The 14,295-nt window shown below is 38.5% G+C and overlaps 1 protein-coding gene across 4 annotated transcripts in view; it reads right to left on the bottom strand.

Moving 5' to 3' along the window:
- Positions 1-14,295, bottom strand: part of ATXN7L1 (ataxin 7 like 1) — a 111,958-nt gene that overhangs the window by 91,236 nt on the left and 6,427 nt on the right. Inside the window, exon 1 of one of the 4 annotated variants that reach the window (XM_040061906.1) lies at positions 9,249-9,267. The exons of the other annotated variants lie outside the window; for them this stretch is intronic. The gene's annotated coding sequence lies outside the window, so the exon portion shown is untranslated. Of the gene's footprint in view, positions 1-9,248; positions 9,268-14,295 lie in introns of those variants that run through there. 4 annotated transcript variants of the gene reach the window in all.

Below are 14,295 nucleotides of genomic sequence, written 5' to 3' on the forward strand. Positions count from 1 at the left end.
AAAAAAAAAAAAAAAAAAAAAAAAAAGAGAGAGAGAGTGTGAAAGAAAAAAAAGAAATAATACAGCACTATTTTTTTCCAGTTCTATTGTCAACTGTTATTTCACACACTTGAATTGCATTTCACATTATTAAAAGTTACAGAACAAAGTACATTTCAATGACTGGATTACTGTTATCACCATGACACCTGCATACAAGAATATAAGGATCTCCTCAGGTGACATGCATGGATTTGACTGCATGGCTCTCAGTTACATTCAGAAGAATTCTAGATTTTACAACCTCCAGATTTACATGAAAAAGAAATGTTCCCATTTTTAATGCAGTCTATATTCCAAAATATTAAGAAAGCTTTTGGACATGTAAGGTGAGCAAGATCATTCATAATGGGAGCTATGCTGCTGTTAATGAAAACCTTGCCCTTTATCTGCCCGTGCAGTGCTGAACACACATACCAAAGGAACTGTAAGCAGTCAGTAGCCCAGACACAGCAAAACTCAGGACACTTTAAGCAAACAAAACCTTAATCATTTACCACACTTCTTGACTCCTTCAAACAGATTCTGATGATTTGCAAGCTCCCATCATCTCCACATTAGGCATACCTGAAGCACTTACCCAAAGCAAATTAGGCAAGAGGTCACACTACCAGGCAGGACACGTCCCCTGAAACTTCAGATGATACATTCCCAGACCCACAGTACAAATGCTCCCTGGCTCCCCTTGCCTATCCTACTCCATGGTAATTTCCACTCACCTCTAGCCCACTCCATCCTTTCACTTGCTCAAACCTCTCTGATTAAAATTAAGCTATGGAAGGAAAAAAAAAAAAAAAAAAAAAAAAAGCCAGGAGCAACTCAAAACTATATAAAAGAAGATACTACATACAACACAACAAGCATGTTCCTTGCTGCAACATGTCTCTCTGAATGAACCAACTCCATAGGAGCACTCTGAGTCAATTTGTAAGCCTCCTTCCCACTATGGAGCATACCCAGTAGCATCAAATTGCTACTCTGCCAATTCTGTCGATCTAAACACAAATTCTGAAGAAAAAGAACCCCACATTCCGAAGTTATCTGAGGTTTCAGTACACAGGTTACTGGAGTGCAGTCCACAGATATTCCTGTGTACATCGTATACTCCAAGGCAAGCCTTGCCAGTGCTGTCTGACAAGAGACATGGATTTTGCCAACTACCTACATTTGGTTGACTGCAAGTACAACAAATTTTAAAAATGATTAAGCAAAACAAGAACAATAAGAAATAAAGTACACATATTGTGACGACAAAATCTCTTCTGTAAGACAGTCCTTAAGACAGGCACTTTCTGGAGAGAACAAAAAGCAGTTTTTCTCTCCTCAAATAAAGGAAAATTAAAACTTAACTTGACAGCAGCAGTGTAAAGCTGTGGCTGGTCAGGGTCCAAGTTCCCACATACATACCTGGTCCTCCATCATCTTTCATAAAAATATAAGTGGTAAGGAAGATGTAGCTTCTATGCAGATACAACTACCTATGCTGTGCAAATAACAAGATCTGTGTCTAAGGTGAATACTGTTAAAAACACACCACATATTGCAATTATATGCAGCAATTTATTTATTTTTATTCATCTCAGCCTCACACAATCTCCATATGCAGGTGCATTTAACCATAGCACTCCAGAAACATAACTAGAGATTTATTTTATATGTGTGGAGCTAGTCACTTGGCCTCCCCATATTTCTCTGTTTCTCCATCTGTGATGCTTAACAGAAAGCTTGGGAGACTTAATTTATTATGCAGCCTGCCAAGTGCTTTAGAGAAGTGTGTTACTAAAGCATTAAAACTGTGTTTGTTGCTTCTGAAAGGGTAAAACGTTAACCAAACCGAACTGAAACCAACAATATCCTTAAAAGGTGGCTGCACTTTTTAAATGCAGAAGTATCATGTTTACCTTATTTGCCTTTATAGAAAAAAAGCCTTGAGACTTCAGGTATTTTATTACATTAGGACATCAGGAGATTTGATTTTCTTCTGAACCCCCTTTCCGTCCATTTACTGTTACACTCTCAAAGGAGGTGATAAGCAGCGAGAAACAAACCAATAATGCCAAATCACAGGGACACGTGCCCAGCCACGCTCACTGTCCAGAGGCCACGGGGAAAGAAAGATCTCTACCAAGGAATCAACAATGTTTAACTCACAGCAGATGTCAACTACAGGTCACCTGATCAGGGCAGGAAACAGTTCAGATGCTAATAAAGACAAGGAAAACTGTTCCCAACACCTGCAAGAGAACATACTAAATGCTGACCTTAAACATATTTAAGCCTTAGACATCTTTCAAACCAGTATCTCATGTAAAACTTTTGTATCTATACAAAAAGGTATAGGCTTTTGCTTTTTCAATTGTTGTTCTTACTGCAATATTGCTGAAGGAATTCTCAGGAAGCTGTTTCTGGCAAGCAAAACAGTTCACCTAAAATATTGACAATGGACAAAGATTGTCTTAAAATGCCAGATATATAAAACACAGACACACACATATATCGACCAACTCCCAAACACTAGTTCCACTTAAGGGTATACAATATATACTTTTTATAGCTAAAACCAGCTAAAAAGAGGCAGCTGGAGCAAAATAAGAAACTCACAAGAAAAACAAATAAATAATAATATGATTTCTTGTAATCTTCAAAATTATTAAAATATGACTAACCAAATAAAACAAATACTCAAATGTATCACAGATTAAAACCAGTTTTCATTTAGGCAAAAGAGCCCCAAGCACACTGTATAAAAGTTGTAACATTAGAACAAGCAACAGAAGTGATACCTTCAAAGAGGATCATTTTGAATCACCAGCTACTTAAAAAAAATCTTGAAATCCAAGAGCAAACATGATTCCAGACAATTTTCTAGATATATGCATATATTTTTAGGAAATCTGCCTGCAGATTTTCAGCATATAGCAACACTCCAGTGGCATCCCTCACCTTAATCCAGCTTTGTTGTGCCTTTTTCCAACTGCAAATGTATATTTGTACTACACTTTGCCAGCATACAATTTAAGAGATGGCCTGATGCAACTGTCAGGATTCTGCACTAGCTTTCTCCACCCTTAAGCTCCCACATCAGATCAAAGTATTTCAATCGCACACTTCCACGCCCGCACCGCAGAACCTATCCTGTCTGTAGCATCCTGAGTCACTATGGTTAAAGTAACGTTTTTTCCTCCTGCCAGGTCTGGCTCTCTCTCAGAAGGTGACTGGCAGTAAGAAGGCAGAGTTTCAGTTCCATCAGATGCAGAGATGGACATACTTCTCTTCCGGTGCCAGCACCTGATCAATGTGCCATATCAAGAATGTTTAGCAAATTAGCAGGCACATTTCAGGACAGGTATGACTGCTGCCATTTGCCCACTGCAGAAGCATGCAGTGACATTTTGGCAAAGGGAGTGAGGAAGAGAGGTAGGGCTTTTTTGTAATCAATAGACATCAGATGGAAACACATGGCTCAAGATGCCTTGCCTTTTTGTAGGTAGGACACTGGTAAAAAAGCCAAGCAAATGCCCTGGATAGTTTGGTGCTAACGTTCTGAAAATGAGGTTCTGAAGCTCTGCATTTTATTTCTTCTGAAGCAAGCACACCTTTTGTAAGATGACAGTCCTAATGCATTTGAACTTTGAGACTGTGGCATGACAATGTATAGCACGACTTTTTTCAACAAGCACTTTGTTCCTGCAGAAAGCAAATGAGAAATAAGAACTGTGGTGCTCTTAACCTCCAGCTTGAGCAACAGCACCTCACAGGAAGGTGAAGCCTTGAGCTTTCTACAGTACCACTGAGGTTCCATGCATCTTAAAGATCTTTATCCAACAGCAATAGTGATACAGATCTGCCTAATACACAGCCCAGCAAACCACTGCCTTGCTGGACACACCATGCCAGAAGAGAAACTTTATCTATTTCATCCAGTCTTAAATTAATCTCTCCCTCCTGCAAGGTTTCAAGTCTTCTTCTTTAATTCCTGCTTTCATATTAGAAATTACCCTTTTTAATGCCTTATGCCAAAGCAAATATCGTCTTTTGTTGTCATATTTGCCACAGACTCAAATACAATTTACCTGGATGCAAGTATGGATTAAATGATGCTGGGAAGTTTAAGCAGACCTGATTGATCTTAGCATGGCTGTTTGTATTCCACAGCTTTACAGCAGATCCTGACCTAATCCAACCTTTGTTGGATAACAGAATATACCTATTGAGGAGACCATGACAAGGCCCAAACATTCAGTCCAGCTCACTATACAAGTTACACTAAAGGTGACTCCAAACGTAAACTTCTAAATATTTTGTAATTACTCAGCCAAAACCTGATGGATCAGATACCTATCAAGCTGTGTGACATTGTCACAGGCAACAACAAGGAACTGAGGAAGACTCCGATTTTCTGAACCTTTAGAATCTCCTTATGGTATCACTACAAGGTAACACAGGATATGTGTAGTCCTGTACACTCCCAACCAGAAAAAAAACACGTGGGGCTTCAAAGTTTACATGGCTCTACAATAGAACACACACTAACACATATTTGGAACAAACCTCATTGTCCAATTCACAGCTTGTTTTAGCCCTTCCAACTGCAGCAACACCCACAACAAAGTCTGTTCCACAGTACTGAAATTCTTTCGTTTTTGTTGGGTGCGTAAGCCCTAAACCCTGATATTTAATACAAAGAAATTCAATATTGCCTATTTTCTTTTTTGAACACCAATTCATGCTATCTTTTTTACAGTTTTTGGAGGCAGCAATACTGGTAAGGGGATGAGGGTGAAGAATTTATAAACTTGAGATGCAGCGCATTTGCTCTCCATTTATTTTGTATACAGTGCTTACAAGAGTTACAGGACCACTGGACCACTGGGAAAACCTCTAAGAGCAGGTTAGGTGCTTCCTTTAACCCCACATACACAACATTTCTCATCTAAGTTGAATCTACCTTAAATCAGCACTGATTTGCCTTGCAGTCAGCATAACCAAGAAAAAATGTGACACTCACTCATACTGGTGATGATTTTACAAAAAAGAGGCAAACTAAATGATACAAATATTAGTATCCTTCAAACAACTCCTCCTCAAGAAACTCCTGTTTCTTTTGCAAAACTAGGATAAAATGAGTTCTCATACAACTCATTAGAAATTAGAGCCTTTTAGTCTACCACGAAGATTGACCTGCTATATTCTCATAAGTCCAAAGCCAAGAGGGCAGCACCAGGGAAAATCAGCTGACAAAGACTGTTTTGCTTTGCAAACAAAGTCGAAGAAGGCGTTTGGATCCAGCTGTCAATCACCTGAGCTTAGGATGAGAATGCACAAACTATCTGCAATGCTTCTGAAAAGGCCAACAATTACACTGGTAAATGGTTAAGTTATGCTTAGAATTAATGAGTGGAGGGATATCAGTGCCTTTGATTACCAGAAAAACACAATGCCAAATTGGAAAGTCTTACTTCCTCATCTACCTCTTGTTAAAGGACAGTCCCTTCTCACTCACCACATTAGAAAGCTTCTTTTTGCTTTTATCACCTCATCTTTCACATGAACTTTTTTTAACAAAAGCAGCTGTAACAATGTATGAAATTTTTTAGGGAGTTAGAACAAAAATCTTCCTTATGATCTGTACTGACTTTCTATGTTAAAACAGGCCATAGAATTTAATCATGCTATTTTAGCCTCAAACCAAATCTTTCTGGATGGCTGAAGCACTGTGTGCTTCCAGGGAAAGGACCAGGGCCTTATGTGAGGATTTTGTGCAACAGAGTTTACTACACCCCTTGATAAGCTGTTCCTATTTAATTGTATCATTAGAAAACTGCATCTTATTTCTAGTCTGAACTGATCTAGCTTCAGTTTTCAGCCATGAGAATCCCCTTAATCTACCTGACAAAGAACCATCTAACTCTCAGATACCTTTGCCCTGTCTAAGTACTTATAGACTTACCAGGTAGCCTCTACTGTCTGTTGATAAACTAAATAGATTGAGCTTCTTAAATCTCCCATTCTAAAGCTGATTATCCATCCTCAAATTAAAGCAGATTTTTTTCTGAACTCCTTCCAGTTTTTCCAACACCAGATGTGGACATGAGAACTGGGATACAACACTTCAGTAAAGCTGTAAAAAACATAGCAGTATTCACCTCCCCCTATGCTCCCAGTCATGCACTTTCAGCCTCCTTCAAGACTGCTTTGCACAAGGAGTAACACTTCAATTAATCAACCCTCAAAAGCAATTCTTCCATCTCTATTTTTATTCTATCTAGTTCTTCCAAATATAAAATATTCAGTACGGACCATGACCAAGTTTACTTGTTTGTTGTAAAGAAAAATATATGTATTTTTAACCCCAAATGCATAAGCTCCAAGTACAATGAAACGTTTAAATTCAGTGTCTGTATTTTACAAGAGAAAAACTGCAGAGAGAAAGATTACGCTGCAATCACGTAATAGTTACCCAATTTAGAGCTCCCTCTTTAAACTACTATTTCATTCAATAAACTCAATATTCCCAGCCTATTTTGCACTATGGAGTTCTGATGCACACTTATATATTCACCTCTTGAGGTGCTGGGTGGTCACAGCAGGTTTTATTCTCAGCAAAATCCGGTGGGCACAACGAAAAATTGCTTCAGGCTAAAGCCGGTGTTCTTCCAGACAAAAGGCAGAGCTGCAGGCTAGTCATGGAGGATTTGCTAATGTTATAAATCTACCCATGTAGTGAAAATTAATTGCCAGTTATAATCTTCAATTATTACTGTATCACCAGTGAGTTCCCCTTCCTATCCTGGATGAAAAAGAAACCCAAGTAAAATCATGAAGTATCTAGAATCATGAAGATCATTTTCACAACACAACAAAAAGAAAACTGCCCTAAAAATCCAATTAGAGATTATAAAATCATATCCTATCTGGTAAAGTTCATGGTCCTCACTGGTAGAGCAGGTGCAAAAAAGATGATGGTAATGTTTGCACAGAAAAGCAGCAAACAGTCTAGCTTTTGGAGCAGTAACATCAAATTCTGCCTTTAAGTAATTTAAAAATTATTGAAAACCACCATACTAGAATATGTGGCGACTTGCTAAAATATAATGAAGTATAGCGTGGCTTTGCTGTAATAAGAACTGAGCTATTCTTTTAAGTGTGGCTTGAGTAACTGTTCTTTGAGAGAAAGATAAACCCCAGCAATGTATTTTGAAGTATGTCAGTCCTTTAATGTAAGTAAAATTTGGTGTAATGTAAGTGAAGTAATGTAAGTAATATCTGGTGCTGATGGTAGCAAAACCTTTTGAAAAACAGTAAACAGAGTGCCAGTCAATAAAGCCTGCCACAACCTGTCACTGGGAAAGGTAATGTGCTCTGGTATTTTGCTTTTTCTTTCCCCCCCGCCCATACATAAATACATTCTATGTACCTGCATTCTCTTTGTAATCTAGAAACAAGGTATTGCTCCTTCCCTTTCAAAATTGTTATGCAATAATGTACTTTACTGAGGACTGGATTATACCCTATCAGTACAGAGGAGGCTTCCAGTGTTCTTTCAGTTAATTCCAGTGCAGGTATGATTGGTCTTTCAGCAGTAGACATGTTTGCCCATCTTCTTCCAGTGACAAAAAAATTCTGCACATAGCTGGTAGGACACCTTGGGCGTCTTTACGAAGAGAGGTGATCTATAAACATCAGCAGTCAACTTGTTTCTTCTCATGACTTCTTCCCATCCACTCATTCCCTCTGTCTTTCCTCACATTGACATAAATCCTATTTCATACCCTTCCTCTGGATATGTACACATTGTCCTGATTATTACCTAAAGCTGCTTCAATATAATGATTTTGAACACAGGGAAAGTCTCTCTCATAACCTCACAGTACTAAAATGAGCAAGCTTTTAAAAGCACTTGTTCTGTGTATTGTTTTCATAGCATGCTATGTTTACATACGGTATGTCAGAAATCTGCCATGGAAAGCCCACGTTCAAAGGAGTTCTAAAAAAATTTAAACTTTAGAGAAATTTGGACACAACAGGCTCATTCTAAGGTTGATAGTTGAGAATGAGAGTCAAAACTGCTTAGAATTTTTCATGTCACTTACCCTCCAAGCCCGTAATACACAAACAAATAGGCAGAAAATAACTAATACAGAAGAAAGAGTGTAAAAGAATAACAAATGTTGTGTACACAACGTGTTAGTTTCTCTTCACTTTTTGCCTAGTAGCAAAACTAGGGCACTATTCAAGAGAACAGATGAGGCTGAAGCCTAATAATAAAGGGAATGTTTAAGTATTTTGAGAACAGAGGACATGTTTAGAGAACAGAGTTAAGAAAGATTAAGATTTATCTTTCAATATTTATGTTATTTTTGCAGTCTGGCAATTACAATTAGTTTTGCTTTCCAGCTCCGAGACAGTAAGACAATATTAGCAAAACAGGGAGAGTTTATTTTTACAAATGAACTGCTTTCACTAGAAATCTGTTCTGTATGCTACTTTCCTGTGTGCTATACTATCAGCTTTGATGCCTCCTTCCTCCACATCAACTAATTATTCCCTATCTCCTTGAAATTCCTCCTTAAAATAGCTCACTGCATGAAATTTTTCAACATTCCTAGACTGATTTTTGTCTTCACAACATACACTACTTATGGTTTTGTCTGAAATGCATTGGAAGCTCTCACAAGTACAGACCATATCTTGCTGTTTTAAAGCTGACACTTAGATACATTACATCATTTGAACACATATATGACAGATGTCTTTAAAACTTTTCCAAATACATGTTTAATTACAAGGAATTAAAAAAAACCTCAAAACAAATGAAAAGCCTACAAGAACTCCCACAGAGGATACACTCTTACCTTCCAGGAAAGTGATAAAAGTTTACAATACCTTTGATTTGCCAAGGAGCTTGGAAAACAAACAGTCAGAATAGTGACAGGTATCTTGAAAAGCTGGAAAGAATAATAAATGCCACAAAATAAAACTCGTAGCATTTCCTCCTTGAGCAATGCAGTAAAAAATATTTTTTCTTGATGAGCGAGAAACCCAAAAATATGTAAAGCTGCATTACCTCTTTCAAAATTTTAAATACCTAAAAGGCTTGGTAATGTTCACACCCAGTGTGTTGTAAGTTATGAGAGAAACTGAAGAAAACTTACACGAAGCACAGAATGTTCGAAGACTCTATTAAAAGCGCTATACACACAGCTCACCATAATTTCAAGAGCTGAAACATTTTTCCTCCCATTTCTCCTCATGTTTTTTCATTGCCATGCATTCAGTTTCTTAATATATTTGGCCAAGGTTCTCCAAGTCTTCTAAAAAGCCAAAAATACAGCAAAAGCATGAATACAATCAGAACCACAAAACTTCATGATAGTGCACAAAAAAAAACACCTGAGAGACCCTGAAGAGAAAATCTGAAGACTTTTTGCTTTCCCTGTTTTCTCAGCACCTCTGCATGGTGTATAAGCTGCTGGGATGACTGAACATTGGTAACATACAGGGACATGCAGAAAGTTGCTTGGGAAAGGCAGGCAAGGTAATGAATAAAGCCTTCCAAGTCAAAGGATCAGCTCAATGCTCCGCGTGTGAAGGAACAAATCTCTCCCAAAGCATTTTCCTCTTCTTTAAACAGTTGTTTAGATCTACTAAAGAGATGTGAAAACCTGGGATTAACTTCTGAGACGCTGAATGACATGAATGACAGCCATTCCATGTAACCCTTCTAAAATTACTGCATCCTGCTTTCTCAGAGAAAAAAAATAAAAAGTGCTGTATCATAAAGCATGCCTGCCTGTAGCATGTAGACAGGACCAAGCTGCTTTGCCCTGCAAGACAAGCAAAAGCCATACAACCATGGTTACTGCAGCACCGCGCCCAAGCTCTCACGATACACCCTGAGCAGTACGACATTACCCGAGGCCCAGTCCACGATAATGCAATCCCGTGGCCTTGTCTCAGCTCTGGAAGCAGGAAGCACAAGTCAGTATCAGTATGTAACAAATCATGTAGACACATTATCTACTTAAGATGCACTGCAAGGAACAGAACTACTGCTTTCATGTCCATCATGCTATGTGATAGATATGACCAGACACTCTTCTCTCTCCTTGAAGAGCTTTTTTTTGTGATGGTTTTTGCTCTGCTTGCCAATACTAGGTCCAACTCCGCCAATCCTGAACTCACACTTGTCTTAAACATCCATTTTCTTTGCTATATTCTCGCCTGTCCTAGAATTTGCAGTGGAAAAGAGAACCAGTCTGAAAATGAGGTTATCGCACATTTTCTCTCTCTCTCTCTACTGCTGCTTACTAATCTGTGCCATTCCTCCAGTTGAGCTGAACCCACACCTGCAATTTCAGCCTTTTTTTCTTCCTACTTTTGACTCACTCCTCAAACCTTTTCTTTTGTATCTATTTCTTTCTCTGCAATAGAATGCAAATATTTATTCCAAGAGAAAGCGAGAAAACATAATAACCATTTCACATTCTCCCTTCCCACTCTCTTTCTCTCCCTTATAGCTCTCCCTTCTTCCTTGTACAATAGATGTAAAACACATCTGTCCCACTCTCTCCTTGCCTCGCTCACATCCCATACCTCACATCTCCAGTCTCCTCCCGCTCTGACAGAACAGCAGGACAGCCAATCCGTCTTTTCTGTGTTGGGAAATCTACTTCTGACTCCTTGATTCTCTAACTACATTACTCTTCCTGTCCTTCTCTCACATCTAAACTTATTATGCTCTGTTTGATAACAAATTATACTTTTGTCTCTAACTTCAGCATGTTTCCTTCATCTGTCCCTTGCAACACAGTGAAACTATTCTCACTAAAATGTCTAAAAACCTTTTACTATTGCAACACCACAAATGAATCATTTCCATCACTCAAAACCCCTGTGTGTTCTTCATAAAAATTAAATGCTTTTCTCCTTTTGAAGCATTCACTCTGTTTCTGACTTCCATGACTCTCCCCTCCCCTACTGCCCATCCTTCCTGTACCAATCCCTTCACAGTATACTGGCAGGCTCCTTATTCTTCCTTTGTCTTCTAGCAGGTCTCCCTTGAGCTGCATCTTTTGCTGCTATTCTTATGTCTCAGAACTTTACATTCAGTTCCTGAGAACAGGTCTCAAATACAGTAGATTTATGTCTAAACAAAAAATCTCATTCTATCTGACACCTTTTGACACTAAGTAGCTGCTAGCTTCAGCTCAATACAGCCAGGACAGAATTTGGATCTCACCACTCATACCCTCTTTTCTCTTGATCACCCTGGACAGCACAATCAACTTGTCCATCATTCAGATATAAAACACTGTGATAAACTACTATGTCATCTTTGCCAGTAGCTTCTCTCAAACTGTTCATTCAGGTTTCATCTACATCTTAATGATTCTTTCTGTCTTGCATTCCTAGGACAAAGTCTGCTCTAAACATCTTCAGAGCTAAAGGTTTGTCTGGGCCTTCACCTCACATTAGTCCTATTTTCTTATTTTTCACATTGACAAACATTATCCTGCTTGTTCATACTGTTCCAAAAGTTCCTTCTTTATTGTCATACTTTACTCTCTGCATCCTTCTATGCACAATCCTCCATTCCAAATTTAAATATTGGGAACAACTCATCTTTATTTTCCAGGCTCCTCTGTCTTACGTACACTAAGCTATCCACATCCTACTTGCTGTCACATCATTTGCTCACGTTTCTAGTTGGTTCATGATGTCAGTATCCATTTATGAAGGTTTCATCAAGCAGCCTATATTTTCATTCGGGCCAATTTCCACACCTGAGTAAGGATACCTTCCAAGCTCTTGCAAAATTACTTAAAGCTTTCCTTGCTACAGTTCTAAGAAAGCCACTTTAATTTAGGCTAAAGTCAACCACACTGAGCAACTAAGTGCTTTTGTTTGTCATTATTAAAACTCCTGCTTCATCATACATTAAAAAATTAGTTCTCTGCAGCACAATTTCACAACACACACAAGCACACACCCTTCCTCCCTTCGCTGGTACCCTGCAGAGTAGCATCTAGTGCCTGATGGAGCTGCTAGGCATTAAGATCATGCAAATAATAATACTGCCTCCCTAGTCATTGCAGTAACAGATCAATTACTTATATTCTTCCAGATCATTGTCCTCTATCTCCATTATCAGACCCAAGCAAACAAGGTTTTAGCTCGGTCAGTGTTTGCTGTGGTGGCATGGGTCCAACAAACTTTTCAGATGTAAGTCATTGTATCATCGTGTCCCAGTAAGATATAACTAAGAGCAGCTTAAAAACCAACCGAATATGCTATCACATGATAATCCAGCTAATCTAGACAATCACAAGTGGCCAGCCTGAAAGCCACCTGAGGACAGGATACTTATCAGAGATTAAAAAGTGAACACACATAATGATTTACATTTCTTTAAATCTCAGCTTCCATTCTGTCCACTTCAGCTCAAAATGATGATGAGCTCAAGTCATCTTATTCTGTTACTGAAGAGGTCCAGTCTCATCCTCTTTCGTCTTGCTAGAGAAAAGAAATTTGATCCAGCAAACTTCTCAACGACTACTGATATGACATTGGCAGTGTTCAATCCAAACATAACTTAAAATTCCCAGATTCTGCCTATCCCCTATGTCTAGTCCCCTGCAGTAGGAAAAGGAAGAGAAAGAATGACTGGACAGAAAACGTAAACCACTGTGTAATATAAACAAAATAAAGAACATAAAGAAGGTCGCACAGAACCAAACCCCATGAACTCTTGCCCTATGCCAGTCATTCCTATGTCTTGATGCTACTTCATCAGTCACTCTTCTGTCTCTTCTGGTGAACACCTGCTCCCAGGGAACGGAAAGGGAAGCCAGCCTAACCCCCTGTGTACCACGCACAACTCTGTCACAATACAACTGCTTCCGTTTCACAGATGATTCAGGAGGGGCCTGCAGACTAAGTGAAACTGCACGAGACAGATACTGGAACCAGCAGTTATGCAGAACCTGGAACTTCTGTGGGCAAATTCTTTGCTACTTCTCGCTGATGCTCTTTCTGATCTGGGAAAACTCCCCTTCTTTTTTGGCAAACAGCACACACTTTGTAAATACAGGAACACAGAAATCATAAAGCTGGAAGACCAAATACTTGTAAATTCTAATTATTGTCAAGAAAACAGAGATAGGAATATGTGCTGGGCTTAAGCCCAACTGTATTATTAATACAACTTAGCAAAATATGAAATGAAATTACTGAATAATAAGCAAAACATTTCAGAAATAAGGAAGACATTTCTATGAGTACAAGACCAAGCGCAATCAGAAAGCTCACTTCCCCAGCAACATCAGTGGCTTTCAGGCATGACTTTTAATAAGCCATACAAAAAGTTACGAAAAAAACAGTCCCTTAAAATCAACCATAGAAAGGGACACAGGAAAGAAAATGAGAGAAATTATGCATGCCATAGTTGCCTTTCCTCCGTTCCGTATCAGTTGCAAGTAGCTGTGCTGGATTCTTCCTTCAATTTGAGTCAGCTTAGTCAGCTGCATAGCACTGCGATAAAAAACTGGGCCATTTTTACTCTCATAGCATCAACCCTTCTCATCCAGCAAGCGAACCATTGACGAGTTCTTGTTATAGACTTGCTGATAGACCTCTGTCAAACACCCTTATGGTGTCATGACAGCATTTGCCAAGGGTTTTTTTTTGCATATTAATTACCTAAAGACACCAGCTTTGCTTTGCATCCTGCATCATTGACTTCTGAATCAGTTTTTTCAAAGACAAGCTGAAGCACCTCAGCACCAAGTTGAATTTGGAAGACAGAAAAATCCAGTAACTTAATCCATGCCCATAAAACCCCAAAAGCTTTCTTGCTAGTTATTCTAAAATTACTCTTAATAATGAATAGTTATGGCATTCAGATAAAATTATATTGGCATTAACTCTTTAAGAAACACTCATAACAACAATACTGTTTTTACTGAAGGTGATCTTTCTTAGTTATGCACGCAGTGACTACCAGAAACTTTCACTTTGACTATCAGAAACTTATGCTTTCTGCCTACGGGACTCCTGTGATTCACAACTTAAAATGTAATTTGAAATGTTTTCTATAGGATTTTCCACTGCTTTCATCTCATTCATACACCTCAGCCTTGGTTAAATGGCTAGTATTTCTTTGCCCAAAGGTAAAAAAGAACCTGATAATGTCCTAATTTTAATTAACTAGAAAAAAAGGCCTATTTCAAAGAAATTATTCCATTTCACAGTGGA

This window comes from Hirundo rustica, chromosome 4 (genome assembly GCF_015227805.2).
Source record: "Hirundo rustica isolate bHirRus1 chromosome 4, bHirRus1.pri.v3, whole genome shotgun sequence".
In the NCBI taxonomy this organism is placed as follows: Eukaryota; Metazoa; Chordata; class Aves; order Passeriformes; family Hirundinidae; genus Hirundo; species Hirundo rustica.